Source organism: Petaurus breviceps, unplaced genomic scaffold, assembly GCF_028583685.1.
Source record: "Petaurus breviceps papuanus isolate PSGF00001 unplaced genomic scaffold, PetGlider_PUasm1.0 37, whole genome shotgun sequence".
Lineage (NCBI taxonomy): Eukaryota > Metazoa > Chordata > Mammalia > Diprotodontia > Petauridae > Petaurus > Petaurus breviceps.
In genome coordinates, this window is record NW_027186296.1 from 94,381,959 (window position 1) to 94,398,274 (window position 16,316).

General features: G+C 38.6%; 3 long non-coding RNA genes across 4 annotated transcripts in view; 1 reads left to right on the forward strand and 2 right to left on the reverse strand.

The window, feature by feature from the left end:
* The window catches only part of LOC138169524 (uncharacterized), a 76,435-nt gene that overhangs the window by 19,870 nt on the left and 40,249 nt on the right, over window positions 1-16,316 (reverse strand). The gene's annotated exons all lie outside the window — the stretch shown is intronic.
* On the reverse strand, window positions 132-10,589 carry LOC138169522 (uncharacterized). Its single transcript, XR_011170370.1, has 2 exons — window positions 584-10,589; window positions 132-494 (listed from the first exon to the last, which is right to left on the reverse strand). It is a non-coding gene; the product is annotated as an uncharacterized lncRNA (long non-coding RNA).
* The window catches only part of LOC138169525 (uncharacterized), a 29,908-nt gene continuing 27,606 nt past the window's right edge, over window positions 14,015-16,316 (forward strand). The window contains exon 1 of the long non-coding RNA XR_011170373.1: window positions 14,015-15,587. This is a non-coding gene — a long non-coding RNA (uncharacterized lncRNA). The remainder of the gene's footprint in view (window positions 15,588-16,316) is intronic.

Genomic DNA, 16,316 nt, shown 5'->3' on the forward strand with positions numbered 1-16,316 from the left:
TCTAATTCTTAGCCACTGCAAAAAGAGTAGCTATAAATATTTTTTATACAAATAGGTCTTTCTCCCCCCTTTTTTGGATGTCTTTGGAATATAGAACTAGCAGTGGTATTGCTGGGTCAAAGGAAATGAAGTTTTTTTTTTTTTATTCTGGAAAACTTTATTTTTATCATAGGTGGAATGGGGACACAGCAAGTTAGATGATTCCAATTTTGTTGGCAACATCTAAAGCATCATAGTCTGGAGCAAGACGGACATATGCCTTCTCTCCATCGGGCCGGATCAGTGTGTTGACCTTGGCCACGTCGATGTCATACAGCTTCTTTACGGCCTGCTTGATCTGATGCTTGTTGGCCTTGACGTCCACAATGAAGACTAGGGTGTTGTTGTCCTCAGTCTTCTTCATAGCAGACTCCGTGGTCAAGGGAAACTTAATGATGGCATAGTGATCGAGCTTGTTTCTGCGAGGGGCACTCTTCCGAGGGTATTTGGGCTGCCTTCGAAGTCTCAGTGTCTTGGGTCACTGGAAGGTGGGGGATGTTCGGATCTTCTTCTTTTTGTGGCTATGGACACTCTTCAGCACTGCCTTCTTGGCCTTCAAGGCCTTGGACTTGGCTTCTGTCTTGGGGGGGACAACAGCTTCCTTCTTCGCCTTCGGCGCCATATTGGGGGAAAGGCGAATGCACAGTTTTTATAGCCTTTTTGGCATAGTTACAAATTGCTCTCCAGAATGGTTGGATCAGTTCACAACTCCACCAACAAGGCATTAGTGTTTCAGTTTTCCCCATCCCCTCCAAATCCAACATTTTCCTTTTCTGACATATTAGCCAATCTGATAGGTATGAGGTGGTATCTCAGGGTTGTTTTAACTTGCATTTCTCTGATCAATGGTAATTTAGAGCATTTTTTTTTATGACTATAGATAGCTTTGGTTTATTTGTCTGAAAACTGCCTGTTCATATCCTTTGACCATTTATTAATTGGGGAATGACTTATATTTTTATAAATTTGATTCAGTTCTCTATATATTTGAGAAATGAGGCCTTTTTCAGAGATACTTGTCCCAAAATTCACCCCCCCCCACCGCCCAGTTTTCTGTTTTCCTTATAATTTTGTTTGCATTGGTTTATTTTGTGTAAAAACTTTTCAATTTTACCTGATCAAAAAGATCTATTTTATATTTTTTTAATGCTTTCTGTATCTTCTTTGGGTCTAAATTCTTAACTTGTCCATGAAACTGGCAGATAAACTATCCCTTGCTCTCTTAATTTGTTTACAGTATTACCCTTTATGTGTAAATCATGTACCTATTTTGACTCTATTTTGGTAGATCATATAAGATGTTGGTCTATATCTAGTTTCTGTCACATTGTTTTCCAGTTTTCCCAGGGGTTTTTGATAAATAATGAGTTTTTGTTCCAAAACTTGGATCTTTGGGTTTATCATAGACTAGGTTACTATGTCCATTTACTATAATGTAATTTATATCTAATCCATTCCATTGATCCACCACTCTATTTCTTATCCAGTACCAGGTTGTTTTGACAATTATCACTTTATAACACAGTTTGAGACCTGGCATACCTAAACCACCTTCTTTTTCACTTTTTTTTACATTGGTTCCCTTGATTCCTTGACCTTTTTTTTCTTTCAAATGAATTTTGTTATTTTTTTCTAGCTCTACAAAATAATGTTTTGATAGTTTGATTGGTATGACACTGAATAAATGGATTAATTTGGGCAATATTGTCATTTTTATTGTTTTGGCTTGGCTTACCCATGAGCAATTAGTATTTTTCCAATTGTTTAGATCTGACTTTATTTATAATAAATTATATTTATTATAAAACGCTGTAAAAAGTGTTTTATAGTTGTGTTCATATAGTTCCTGGGTTTGTCTTGGCAGGTAGACTCCCAAATGTTTCTTATATTGTCTATAGTTATTTTAAGTGGATTTTCTCTTTCTATAGCTTGCTGCTGGACTTTGCTGGTAATATATAGAAATACTGATGATTTATGTGGGTTTATTTTGCATCCTGCAATTTTGCTAAAGTTGTTAATTATTTCAAGTAGTTTTTCAGTTGATTCTCTAGGATTTCTAAGTATAATATCATATTCTCTTCAAAGAGTGATGGTTTTGTTTCCTCATTTCCTATACTAATTCCTTTAATTTCTTTTTCTTCTCTTATTACTAAAGCTAACATTTCTAGTACAATATTAAATAATAGAGGTGATAATGGGCATTCTTGATTCACCCTAATTGTATTGGGAAGGCTTCTAATTTATTGCCATTACAGAGAATGTTTGCTGATGGTTTTAGATAAATATTACTTATCATTTTTAGACAAGCTCCATTTATTCCTATACTTTCTGGTATTTTTTTTTAATAGAAATGAGTATTGCATTTTGTCAGAGGCTTTTTCTGCATCTATTGAGATAATCATGTGATTTCTGTTGGTTTTGTTACTGACATGATCAATTCTGTTGATAGTTTTCTTAATACTGAAGCAGCCCTACATCCCTGGTATAAATCCCACCTGGTCATAGTGTATGATCTTTGTGAAATACTGTTGTAATTTTTGCTAGTATTTTATTTAAAATTTTTGCATTAATATTCATTAGGGTATGAATAAATAAATGAATAAATGTTTTTATAACTATCTTCATCATCAAGGACAGTAGGACCATTATTCTTAAACTGGGTGTGGTGCTAAGTATCTGAGTCCCGATTTGATCCCCAGGTCATCCCGACATTGGAGCTGAGTGCTCTTACTCGCTGAGCTACCTGGCTGCCCCTAAGCAATTGGGATTAAGTAACTTGCTCAAGGTTACATGGTCAGGTGTTTCTGGGTGGGTATTAAGTGTCTGAGCCTGGATTCGATCCCCAGGTCATCCCGACACTGGAGCTGGTGCTCTTACTCGCTGTGCTACCTGGCTGCCTCACCTTCATCATTTCTTAAAGCACAATAATATTCCATTACAAACATATACCATGACTTGTTCAGCCATTTCTCATTTGATTGGTATACTCAAAGTTTCTAATTCTTTCCTATCTCAAAAAGAGCTGCTATAAATACTTCTGTACCTAAGGGTCCTGTTCCTTTTTCTCTTATCTCGTTAGGGTACAAATCTAGTAGTGGTATTACTGGGTCAAACAGTACTCAGTTTTATATTCCTTTGGGCATAGTTCTAAATTGTTATCCAGTTCATAATTCCACTAACAGTGCATTAGTTTACCTATTTTTCCACATCACCTTCAGTATTTGTAATTTTCCTTTTCTGTCATGGTAAGCTATCTCAGGATGTGAGATGGCACCTCAGAGTTGCTCTAATTTACATTTATCTAATTATTAGTGACTTAGAACATTTTTATATGATTATTGATAGCTTTGATTTCTTCTTCTGAAAACTGTCAGTTTATCTTTTGACCATTTACAAATTGGGGAATGACTTTTTTTTTTATAAATTTGGCTCTGTTCCTTACATATTTGAGAAATGAGTCATTGAGAAAGTTGCTATTAAAATTCTCCCAGTTTCCTGTTATCTTTCTAATTTTGGCTGCATTGGTTTTGTTTGTGTAAAAATATAAATTTTTAATGTAATCAAAATTATCCATTTTACCTTCTGGGATCCTCTATATCTTGTTTGGTTATGAATTTTTCCTCATCTATAGATCTAACCGGCAATTTATTCCATGCTTCCCTAATTTCCTTATGATATCACCCTTTATGTCTATATTACGTACCCATTTTGTGCTTATCTTGGTATACCTTGTGAAATATTAATCCATGTGTAGTTTCTGTCAGATTGCTTTTTAATTTTCCCAGCATTTTTTTTTTGACTAGTGAGTTCTTGCCTCAGTAGCTTGGATCTTTGTGTTTATCAAACACCAGGTTACTGTGGTAATTTGTTTCTGTATATTATGTGCCTAATATAGTTCATTGGTCAACCACTCTATTTCTCATCCAGTACCAGATTGTTTTGATGATTATCACTTTGTAGTATAGTTTGAAATCTGGTACTGCTAGGCTGCCATCCTTCACTTTTTTCATTGATTTCCTTGATATTCTTCACCATTTGTTCCTTTAAATGAATTTTATTATTAGTTTTCTAGTTCTATAAAAGAATTCTTTGGTAGTTTATTGGTATGGCACTGAATAACCTAATTAATTTAGTTAGTATTATCATTTTTATTATAATGACCTGGCCTACCCACAAGCAATTAATATTTCTCCAATATTTGTATCTGCCTTTATTTGTGTGAAGAGTGTTTTGTAATTATGTTCATGCAGTTCCTGTGTATATGGCTTGTCAGTATGTACTGCCTGCAGTTAGTCTAACTTTGATTTCCTTTTCTATCTTGTCCTGCTAAGTTTTGTTGGTAATACATGGAAATGCTGATGGTTTCTGTGGGTTTGTTTTATATCCTTCAACTTTGCCAAAGTTGTTAATTGTTTTGATTAGTTTTTAGTTGATTGTCTTGAGTTCTCTAAGTATACCATCATGTCATCTGTAAAGAGTGATAGTTTTGTTTCCTTATTTCCTATTTTTATTCTTTCAATTTCTTTTTCTTATCCTATTGTTATAGGTAGCATTATTGCTCTCCCCAAACCAACCCTTCTTCCTATCTTCCTGTCTTTTGTCAAAGTACTGCCATTTTTCCAATTAGTCACCCAAGTTTGAAGCCTTAAGGTTATTCAATTCTTCATTCTCCTTCACCTTCCCACATAGCCAGTTAGTTACTAAGTTTTGTTGATTCTACCTCCATAATTCCTCTCATATCCATTCCCTTCTCTCCACATACACACTTAGCACATAAGTTCAGCCTTCATCACCTTGACTGTTGCAACAACATCTCTTTAACAGTTCCAATCCATCCTTCACAGCTGCCAAAAGGTATTTCTAAAGCCCAAGTCTGACCATGTCAACCCCCTGCTCAAACAATTCCATTGGTTCGTTACTAATTCTAGGATGAAAACCGAACTGTTCTGTTGGACATTTATAGGCCTTCATAGTTTAGTTCCAACCTACCTAGACTTAGTACCCTCCTTTTCACACCCTCTCTGGTCTAGGAAAACTGGCATCATTTCTGTTCCTTGCCCACAGCATTCCATTCTTGTCTCAAGTTTTTTGTACCTGTGCTGGAAATGCATTCCTTTTCTTTCTCCTTGCCTCTTAGAATCCCTCACTTCCTTTAAAGCTCACCTCATGTGAATCCTCCTACAGGAGACCTTTCTTGTTCCCCACTGTGGCTAGTGCCTCGTCTTCCTATATATTACCTTGAATTTACATATATACACATTCATATATGTGTATAGACTTATTTGTACATGTTGCTTCTTCAATAGTATATAAGATTCTTGAGGTCAGAAATGGTTTAATTTGGGGTGGCTAGGAGGTGCAATGAATAGAGCACCAGCCCTGGAGTTAGGAGGACCCGAGTTCAAATCTAGCCTCAGACACTTAACACTTACTAGCCGTGTGGCCTTGGGCAAATCACTTAACCCCAATGGCCCAGCCTTCTCCCCTCCAAAAAGCAAAAAAGAAAAAAAAAATAGTTTGATTCCCCCCCCCCTACAGTATCCAGTTCTTAGCACATTGTAGGTTCTTCATAAATGCTTATTGGTTAAGTGAATCCACAATAGCCCTTCTAATATTTGAAGACAACTATCATATTCATACTAATGTTTCCCTTCCCTGAGAGAAATATCCCTAGTTTCTTCACCTGTTCTGAGTATGGCACATTGTCCTGTTTCTGCCATTCTCCAGCATACCTTTGTTCTCCATAAAGTATTATGTATTTTATTTCACCTAACCTGGTGAAAATACAGTGATAATGAGGGAATATCATGAAATCTCTACTTGTTCTGTTAACTTTACACTCTAATGGGAACTGTGACCCTTTAGCTACAGACGATCATATTTAACTCTTAGAAGCTACCTTACAATCATATGATACTGTTGAAAAGCAATATGAGTTTATGTCATACACACTTGTATATGTTCACACAAAGTGTCAGTGACTCAGGGCAACCCTTCATTACAACTAGAAAAACAACTTTCAGATGCACATCTACTGGATCATGGGTTGTTAATAGCATCTTAAATGTTCTGTTCCCTTGTGACCTGAAAAAAGTGATTATATCTCCCTAAGCACCTAATGTTCTAGTACTGAGAGAAATGAATGGAAGAGAAAAACACTCCTTAATTTAAGCTGCTCAGTCTTTCCAAAGCCTACCAGATAACTTCCTGATTGAAGCCTACGTGGACATTTCCAAACGGTTTTCAAGATTTACCTTATGTGCAAAGAGGTTTATTGGTAAATGTTTAACAACCAGCTCTGGAATGTTGTATGGGAGTGGGAAATGTATCTATGGCATGCATTTTAAGTCTAATCTTTATTGTTAACATTTCCTCCATTACTTTCTTAAGTCTATATGATCAACAAAACAATAAATCATGGCTTAATTTCCAAGGTATAAGTGCTCACACTCAGAATTTAACAATGAGCTCTCACACTGGTTCCAGAACTCTCCCACATATATGAGAGTCCCTTTAAATTAACCACTTCTGGCTTCTGCAGAATTTCTGCCGTTCTAATGCTATTCATTCCTTATGTAATGTTGAATTCTAAGTATCTTAATGCTTGATGTCTATCTCATTATAAAGTTTTGTTTTATTATGTAGTCATTGGAAGGTTTTGGAGATGTCTTTAAAACAGATGTCAAGAAAGGCTCCCAGCTCAGATCATGGGCTGGTTCTTGCCTTTAAGATGGGACTGGATATCTCTATAACATCATTTAATCCACTACCAAAATATACCTTGATTCATTACCCTGTTTTTGTAAGAAGCTCTGAACCATATGTTTGGGAACTAATTAAGCATACAAATCAAACTCTGGGATCAAGTAGAGCTCTGTTTAAATATTTTAACTTTTTATGATTATCATAGTATAGAGAAAATTTAAAACATATTAAGAAGTTGCAGAAAATACAAGCCAGAAATGTGACTGCCAACTTTTTTTCCTTTTCACTCAATGACAATTTATGTCACTCAATGACTTTATGAACCCTGCAAGTGTTTCATTGGGAAGTGTTCCACAACCACCATTTCTCAGAAGGAAATAGAGACATTTGCCTTCCTTGTGAGCTCAAGACAGGGATGTGCCTAGCTCCTTCTTTTGCCAGCTCTAACCTGGGGGAAACTCCCACAGATGTTTCCAGTTTACCAGAAGGAAAATCCTGTCAAATTTGGACCAGGAGGTTTTATCTTTTTTTTTTAATCTAAAAAAGAGATGAATATAGGTTAAAATGAGTTGGAGTGAAATATTAAGTCCATTGCAGAAGCAGCAAAACAACAAAGCCCTGGACAGATAAGGCCAGGGTAAGACTGTCAATAGAATAAGTATTCATTATTGATTATAGGTGGTAGATAGAGAATGAAGGTTGAGTCCTAGCCACCTGTGGCCTAAATTATTCTTTTACTATGATACAATCTGCCTTCTTAGGTTTTGAGTAATGGGAGGTGGGGAAAGCCAAGATACATTCTGAAGAATTTGCTTATCAAATTGAATTAACTCTCAATATCTTTTAGTCTTCATAAAGACACAATAGTTCTAATAAAGTGGGCACTGTGCAGAAGTAATTAGGCTGTACTGGGCCCTCGAAATAATATTTGTGATGACGTCAGGGTCAGAGCGCTTCTCGAAATGTAGGCTTGAATGAATGGTGGTGTAACTAACAGAAGCACTTTAGGAAATGAGTATTTAATTGAAGTACTTCAGGAAATAAGTATTTAATGGCCAGCAGCCAATGTTGGGGCTCTTAGAGAGTGACTCTTAGAGTTGTTGTTGTTGCTATTGTTGAGTTTTTTTTCAGTTGTGTCTGACTCTTCCTAACCCCATTTGGGGTTTTCTTGGCAAAGATATTGGAATAGTTTTCCATTTCCTTCTCCAACATAAGCCAAAGATTTCAGTGAGAGTAAGAGAGGAGGCGGGGAAGTTGAGATATCAGATCCCCAAGAGCAGATACAAACTTTAAGTAGCTATGAACCCATTGGACTAGAGTGGGATATGGAGAGATGACAAAGTCCAGTAGAGGAATCCAGGATTAATGCCAAAGAAAGTCTGGATTTTCTTGGTTACAAAGCTAAGGCACTGTCAAAACACATTTTTGATGACATAATGGGCAATCTGTGTCAGTATTTTGTTGCTCAGGAATGAAGTGTCAGCCACACGTAGCCCAGTGTCTAAGAGACCACAGTACAAAAGGTCAAGAGGTTAATACTCAGGATCATTACTCCATTTAAATAGAAGAGTGAAATCCAAATGTCAAAGACTCATGTATGTATCATGTTAGATAATAGATTTAGAGAAATAATAGAGCTTTGATTAGAATTCAACTAGTCCAGGCGCTCTTAAGCTGGGATCCATAAACCTCTCAGTAGTTTCCTTGAATGTGGATGGGGAAAAAAATGACATTTTGATTTTCAGTAAACTTTGGTTTGCTTTGTAATCCTATGTGTTTTATTTTATGCATTTAAAAACATTATTTTGAAAAGGAGTCCAAAGTCTTCTCCAGTCTGCCAGAGATGCAGTCCTTGACACCCCCCCAAAAAAGTTACAAATCCTTACTCTAATCTAACCTCCTCCTTTTCTAGATGAGGGATCAGAGATCCAGACACATTGAGAATTTTTCCCAAGGCCATATTGGAAGTAAGCCAGTATTTAGACCCAATAAATCTCCAAGTTCATTGTCCAACTCTTCTCCAAGTCCTTTGGACTCCAAGACCAGGACTATCTCACGACATTTTCTCAAAGGTCGTTAATGATCTCCCATTTATAGAATCAATGGCCTTTTTTGCCTCATTGCTTTGACTCTTTTTCAACATTTGAGTTCACATTTGACAATTCCTCCTTCTAGATACTCTCTTCTCCCTATTTGGTTGATTTTCCTTTTACTCCTTTGATTGTCCTTTGTGTCTTTACTGTTCCTCATCTTGTCCTTTAAAGATTTTATTCCCCTGGGCCCAATTTTCTCATTGACTCTCTTTTCTTCTCTCTTTGCTCCTCTTCCTGGACAATCTGATTCATTTTAATAGCTATAATGATCTCTGCTATGTAGATGCCTCTATAATCTACAAAACCAGCTCAGATAGTTATCCTAACCTCCATATTTACATTTCCAAATTTCCCACTGGCACATTAAACTCAACATGTCCAAAAGTCAAGCTTATCACCTTTACCTTAAAATAAACTCTTCCTCTGACTTGTAAGACTTACAAGTATATATCTATTATAATATATTTGCTGATTGATTTCTTAGTTATACCACCATTCATTCAATGCCTCATGTTTCAAGCCTTGATATTATTATTTTTATTGTTTGCTTTCTTTACTTCTCATATCCAATCAGATACCAAGTTCTGTCAAATTATCTTTAAAACTATCTCTCACATTTGTCCCTTCTTCTCTATTAATAACAACAACAGTAACTGCTGACATTACTATGGTGCTTACTAGGTGCCAAGCACTGCGCTTCACACTTTACAAGTATTATCTCATTTGATCCTCACAACAACCCTAAGAGGTAGATGTTATTATTATCCTCATTTTACAGGTGAGGAGACTGCAGTGAACAAAAGTTAAGTGACTTGTCCAGGGTCACACAATAAGTATCTGAAGCTGGATTTGAACTCAGATCTTCCTGACTCAAGGCCCAGAACTCTATCCACTGAACCATCTAGTTGTTCTCTAATTACTGCTGCTACCACCATTTGATGACCCTAATTACCACCTGCCTGTACTAACAGAATATTTTTCTAATGGGTCTTCTCTTCCCCTCTTCTTTCTCTTCCCTCAAAACTTTTACATCATTGCCAGTTATCTTTTTGAATCGTAGAATGTGTCCTGTTTTGCTCAAATCTTGGTATAACAAGAGTTATATTTATGGTCCTATCTTATGTTACTTCATATGTTCATGGCCCAACTGGCAAGCATGGTTTCTATGTCTTATGTAGTTTCATAAGCTCAAAGCCCAGTTGACAAGCATGGAATCTGTTTCTCTGACACAGAGACTCTGAACATGGGTATGCCCATGGTAACAAGGCCCTAAGAGCCAAAGACTGGTGCCAGATCAAAATTATGCAGACATGCCTGCAAAAGGGGAAGTACCTCCCCTTTCCCCCCAAGAGCACAAAAGGACAGAAGAGAAAAATGGGAGTATTCAGAAGGGGAGGGTGGTCTACAATGTCAAATGCTGCAGAAGGGTCAAGGATGATGAGGATCTAAAAAGATATAGCCTAGGTGTAGCAATTGAATCTACTCTCTCAACAGGCTGATTCATATATCTTAGGTCTGGTATTTTTCCCCAGAGTTGATGATTGTGAGGGGTGGGGAGGAGAACATTAGTCACAGCTATGATCACTGTGGTTACTATTCAATCCTCAGGGATCCTTAAAACAACCTTTGTTGGGGGTTTACAGTGTCAAATTCTGCAGAATGGTTAAAAAGGATAAGAAGTGAAAAAGATGCAACCTGGATGTGGCTACCAAATTCTCTCTCTCTCTCTCTCTCTCTCTCTCTCTCTCTCTCTCTCTCTCTCTCTCTCTCTCTCTCTCTCTCTCTCTCTCTCTCTCTCTCTCTCTCTCTCTCTCTCTCTCTCTCTCTCTCTCTCTTATATCACCCAACTCAAAATCACTGTGATATGTCTAGGAGTTTTTCCCAGACTTGGAGGGCCAGTCACAGTCATAACTATCTGGATATAACTCAACTCAGGATCCTAGAGTTGGTCTACAATGTAGAAAGTCAAAGAGGATGAGGACTAAAAAATATTACTGAATTTTATCATTAGGAATGTTGAATGGGATGAAAAAACACTGCTATAGCTTGTCCACCAAGCTCCAGGAGTGATAGATCTGCTGCGTCTGTGGGCAGAAGCTGGCTCATCATTCACATGGAAAAGCAGGAGAGGCTGGAGGCATAACAGTAGCCAGGAGCAAGGAACCAAAGAATGAAGAGGAATCAAATTACTCCCAAGTTCCTATGCCCCTGAACTAACAAGACTGGGAACTCTCTAGGCCACGAGTGGAATAGCATTTGAGAACTCTTATTGTGTGATCCCCTTTGTTCTCTGGGGGCAAGGGTTGATAAAAGAGTAGCCAATGGGGTTAAATACCATCTTTTCTAAAATGCCTGCTTTGTGGACTGCCAGACTCTGTAGAAGCTGAATGTGTTGCCCCATGGTCAATATATAATTATGTATTGGTTAATTCTATTATACCTCTGAATAAAAAGTATATTCAGTAAGACTCTCTATCTTTGTGGTCATGACTAATATCACTGAAATTACTGTAAAGCTCAGTTGACCAGGAAGAAGGGAAGTCTTCCTGGTAAGGCTGGGGCTTGAGAGCTACCCCCATTGGCTATACTTGCATTGCCTCTACTCCTTTGATTGAGAACATAACACTGTTTCACAAAGGATGTAGATCTAAGGGAAAGAGGCCACCAATGCTCTAGGAACCACAGAGAGTCTGACATTTCTCCAGAGGTTCCTCTGGTGACAGGGAGAACACAGAATTGTTTTGAGAGCCACTTAGTCAGCCTAGGTTCAGCAATGCCACCTGGTGGCTAACCCTACAATGACTCCTTATTGCTTACACAATAAAGTTCAGACTTTTTAGCCTGACATTTGAGTTCTTCCACAATCTAGTGTCACTCAACATCTTCTCAATTGTTTCCCCTCCAAGTACTCTATGCTCCAGTCAAATTGGATTTTCCTGAAGCACAGATCTGACCATGTCACCTCTTCTACCCCATTCAATAAACCCCAGTGGCTCCCTATCACCCCTAGGATCAAATATAAAATCCTGTAATAACCCATCACTATTTTAAGCAATGGAGAATGACTCAAAAATCTTTGGGCATTTGAGTTGGGTTTTTAAAAATGGGTAGGAATTCAATGGCAGAAGAGGTCATAGGGGCATTTCATGCATAAGGAACAGAGTGAGAAAAGGTAAGAAAGTATAGGGTGTGTATAGGAGAAGACAGACAATGTGTTCATCAAACACCTACTATGTGCCAGGTGCTGGGTTAAGCACTAGGAACAGAAAGACAAAAGGCAGAGCCTACTTTCAAGGAGTTCACAGCTAACATGGAGATAACAAGCAAACAACTAGGTACTGAGAAGTTAAATACAAGATAAATAGGAGATAACCAACAGAGGGAAGGGAGTAGCATTAAAGAGGATCAGCAAAGCGTGCTTGTAGAGGGTGAGATTTCAGCTGGAACTTGAAGGAAACAAAGGAAGCCAGAAGCCAGGAGGCAGAGAAGAGGAAAGAGCAAATTCCAGGCATGGGGAGACAGCCAGTGAAAATGCCTGGAGTCAGAGATTGAGTGTTAATGAATCCTGATTGGTTGACTACCTTGTCCTATAATGGATAGTGTATACCTTATGCTTTCTTCCTCTTCTCAGGGTTCCCTGTGCATGAGATGCCTGCAGAGCCCTCTCTGTTTGTTGAATTCCAACCTATTATTTGTTGTTGTTGGTTGTTATTTGTTTTCAAAGAGGACCAATGACATCATGGGGTGATGTCTTGACTTGTGCATGAATTGGATTTAAATGAGATAGAGGTGCATAGTCATCAGTCTCATTTGCTTTTCCTGAGTCATCAAAGTCTAGTGGTAGGAGCAAAATCTTGAAGAGTAAGTGAAAAGAAAAGAAGTGAGACAGCTTTTTCAAGGAGTTTGTCTGAGAAAAGAAGTACAGGACAATAGGGAGAAAGGGAGGGGGGGAATAAACGTTTATATAGCACCTACTGTATGCCAGAGGAGCACATAGGATGTTCAGGGCTGCTCATCCACGTTCTGTGCCCACCTTTGACCTAACTCTCACCTGTGGCCTCAAGAAGCCGTAATATGCTCAGCGGCCGTATCCTAGTAAAACCATCTCTGCAAACAGGCCAAACCAGGATGAGGGTGACCAATAGGTCCCAAATCTATTGGCAAGTTAGGGAGATGTCTGCTCCAAGCATGTTCAGAATGTCAGAATGGACAGATGAGAACAATTTGTTCCAATGACCCATTATTTAAAGCTCAGTTTAAATGCCAAATCTTCCAGGAAGCCTTATTTGATAATGACCTCCCTTATTTGATAATGACTTTCCCTCCTTGGACTTCACACAGCCTTCTGTTTGCATTTCTCAGGTGGTATGTATCATGTAGTGGTTTTATAAAGGTAGATAAATATGACAGACAAATTAGATAGATTGATTGAAAGATGACATATGTATGGATGATAAATAAGACAGAAAGATTTCATTTTTCTTACTAGACTTTTTTTGAAGGAAGGAACGAAGCATTTATTAAGTGCCTACTATGTTCCAGTCACTGTGCCTATACTTTACAAATATCTCATTTGATTCTTACCACAACCGTGGGTACTGTTATTATACTGATTTTATAGTTGAGTAAACTGAGGCAGGCAGAGTTTAAGTGATTTTTCCCAGGGTTTGATGCCAGATTTGAGCCAGGATCTTTTTTAAAAATCTAAGTTAGTTCAACAAGCATGTATTAAGCACCTATTGTGCATTCTAGGGCAGCTAGGTGGCTCCATAGTGCTGGGCCTGGAATCAAGATGACTCATCTTCCTGAGTTCACATCTGGCCTCAGACACTTACTAGCTTGGTGACCCTGGACAAGTCACTAAACCCCATTTGACTCAGTTTCTTCATCTGTAAAATGAGCTGGAGAAGGAAATGGCAAACCACTCCAGTATCTTTGCCAACAAAACCCCAAATGGGGACATGAACAGTCAGACATAACTAAACAACCACCACAACAAAAAGTGTATACACTGGAGGAACCAGCACTTATACTATAGACAAGTATATACAAAAATCCATTTCCAGCAATCAAAGCAGCCTGTTAGCTGTTCCTCATACAGGATATCATATCTCCTTCCTCTGTGTCTTTGCACAGGCTATCCCCACCCCATACCCATTCCTGAAAAGCTCTCTTTACCTCCGAACATTCACCTCCTAAAATCCCTACTGCACTTCAAAATTCTACTCAAGTCCCACCAGATTATAAACTCTGTGGAGTATAATTTTTTAAAGTATTTTCTTTCTTTTTTTTTTTTGTTTTTTTGGAGGGCAATTGGGGTTAAGTAACTTGCCCAAGATTACACGGCTAGTATTTCTGTGTGGGTGTTAAGTGTCTGAGGCCAGAACTGAACTCGGGTCCTCCTGACTCCGGGGGCCAAGGCTCTACTCACTGCACCACCTAGCCGCCACATGTGGAGTATAATGTTAATGGAATAGGAAGATCTTCTTCTCCATCCAGTAATAGGTCTATGTGACCACATGTATTCAATCACTGATGTCTTACTGCTTTGAGTTCCGGCCTAGCTGTGATGCATCCTGAATCACATAGAACTCATTGAGAGAGGAACTTGCCTAAAGGGAAGTTTCCTTAGGGGAGGCTTGCTTTCAGGAAGGCTTTCACACCTTTTGGTACTGAGATAATTAGGCACTGAGTCACAAAGTTTGTGGTGCCTTCTGGCTCTGAGCCTATTAGTTGAAAACTACAATATACAGGGAGGATGGTATTTTCCTTTGGGGGTTCACTCATGAGAAGGACCTTTTGATTCCCTGGACAGAACTCTGAGTGAGTAGCTGTTTGTTAGGAGCCCCCCCCCCCCCCCCCCCCCCCCGACTACTCAGAGGCTTGTGCTGTGCTGGTCCAATGGTGTATGTAGGTGGTTGTAGTACTTTGTTCAGACAGTAGGAGCTCTGTCTGCTGAATCTCTGTGCTAATTTCTCTGCTTTTATTTTCTACTTATCTGTAATTAAAGTCAAGTTGTTGACCACTTTAAAAGTTGTCTTTCCTTTAGCAAAGCAGATCAAAGAACCTGTATTAGTAGGCCATCCTGGGTGTTCTAGGGTGCTTACTATTACATGGAGGCAGGGATTGTATCCTATCCAGACTCTGAATCATCCCCCAATGCTTACCACAGTGCTTTGCCCAGAGCAGTCAATAAATATTTGTTGACTTGAATTCAATGTTTCATGGGGAATGGCACCAAGCTCATGTTTGTCTTACTGCAGGACTGACTCTACTGCTTGGTTCTGATTTCTTTCAGCTTCTCTGTATTTCTTTGCTAAACCATCAAGGAAAGCTTCACTTGCTGGCACAGCTATAAGATCAATGTCCCTGTCATAATGAAAACCACTGTAGCAACCCTGTGAAGGACAAGATCTGTAAGGCCTAATGAGAATGGTTCCGATTATGCAAAAAGCAACCTCATGGTTATTCTAATGTTACAAGTAAATATAAAGGTTTTAGAAATACTTGGCCTGGATTTTTTTTTTCAAGTACAGATGTCTGACTCCTTGCCAACTTTTTATTAAAAATGCTACGGTGGTTTGGGTACAAAGATTGCTGTAAAAATAAAAGTTGAGACGCACCAAGCACTCATTTTGACTTCACTGGAAAGCTCACAGTGGTGATAGCAATATCAGAGCTGCCTCAATGTCCTCGGATAACACAGACAGATCCATCAGCATTCATGGAAACACTTGCTACTAATTACAGGTGAGCTTGCTTTGGGTTTGGTATTATTGTCCACCAGAGGACCATCTACTGGAGGAAAAGATGCAGCTGGATAACATTTTTAATCAACTCACAAGAGAAGAGGGAGCCTGCTAGCGTTGTGAACCTCCTTCAAACAGTGAGTTCAAGAGTGATCTCTCATTGTGCTCAGTCCAATTCCTCATTTTACAGATGAGGATGCTGAGGCCAACAAGGCCAGGGAGAAGGCAAATAGCTTGTTATAACTTATCATTCTAGTCAGGGCTAGAATTTAAGACACAGGATCACAGAAATTATAGACAGAGTTGGAAGGGATTATAGAGGTCACCCAGTCCAAACCTCTCATTCTTTTTTTTTTACCTTTTTTTTTGGAGGGCAGTTGGGGTTAAGTGACTTGCCCAAGGTCACACGGCTACTTTTTGTGTTAAGTGTCTGAGGCCGTATTTGAACTCAGGTCCTCCTGATTCCAGGGCTGGTGCTCTATTCACTGTGCCACCTAGCTGCCCAAAACTTCTCATTCTTATGGATGAGGAAATCAAGGCACAAAAAGATGAAATGATTAACTTGTCAAAAGTCACCCAGGTAATAGAGGTATTGGGGTGGTGCAGCTAGGATTTTGAATCCAGGTCATCTGACTTCACACATTCCTTACTCCCAATCCAATCCTCTTTGCACCCCACAAGGGTGCCTTTCTGTAAAAATCTGATCTGAACTAAAACCTACCTTTTGATG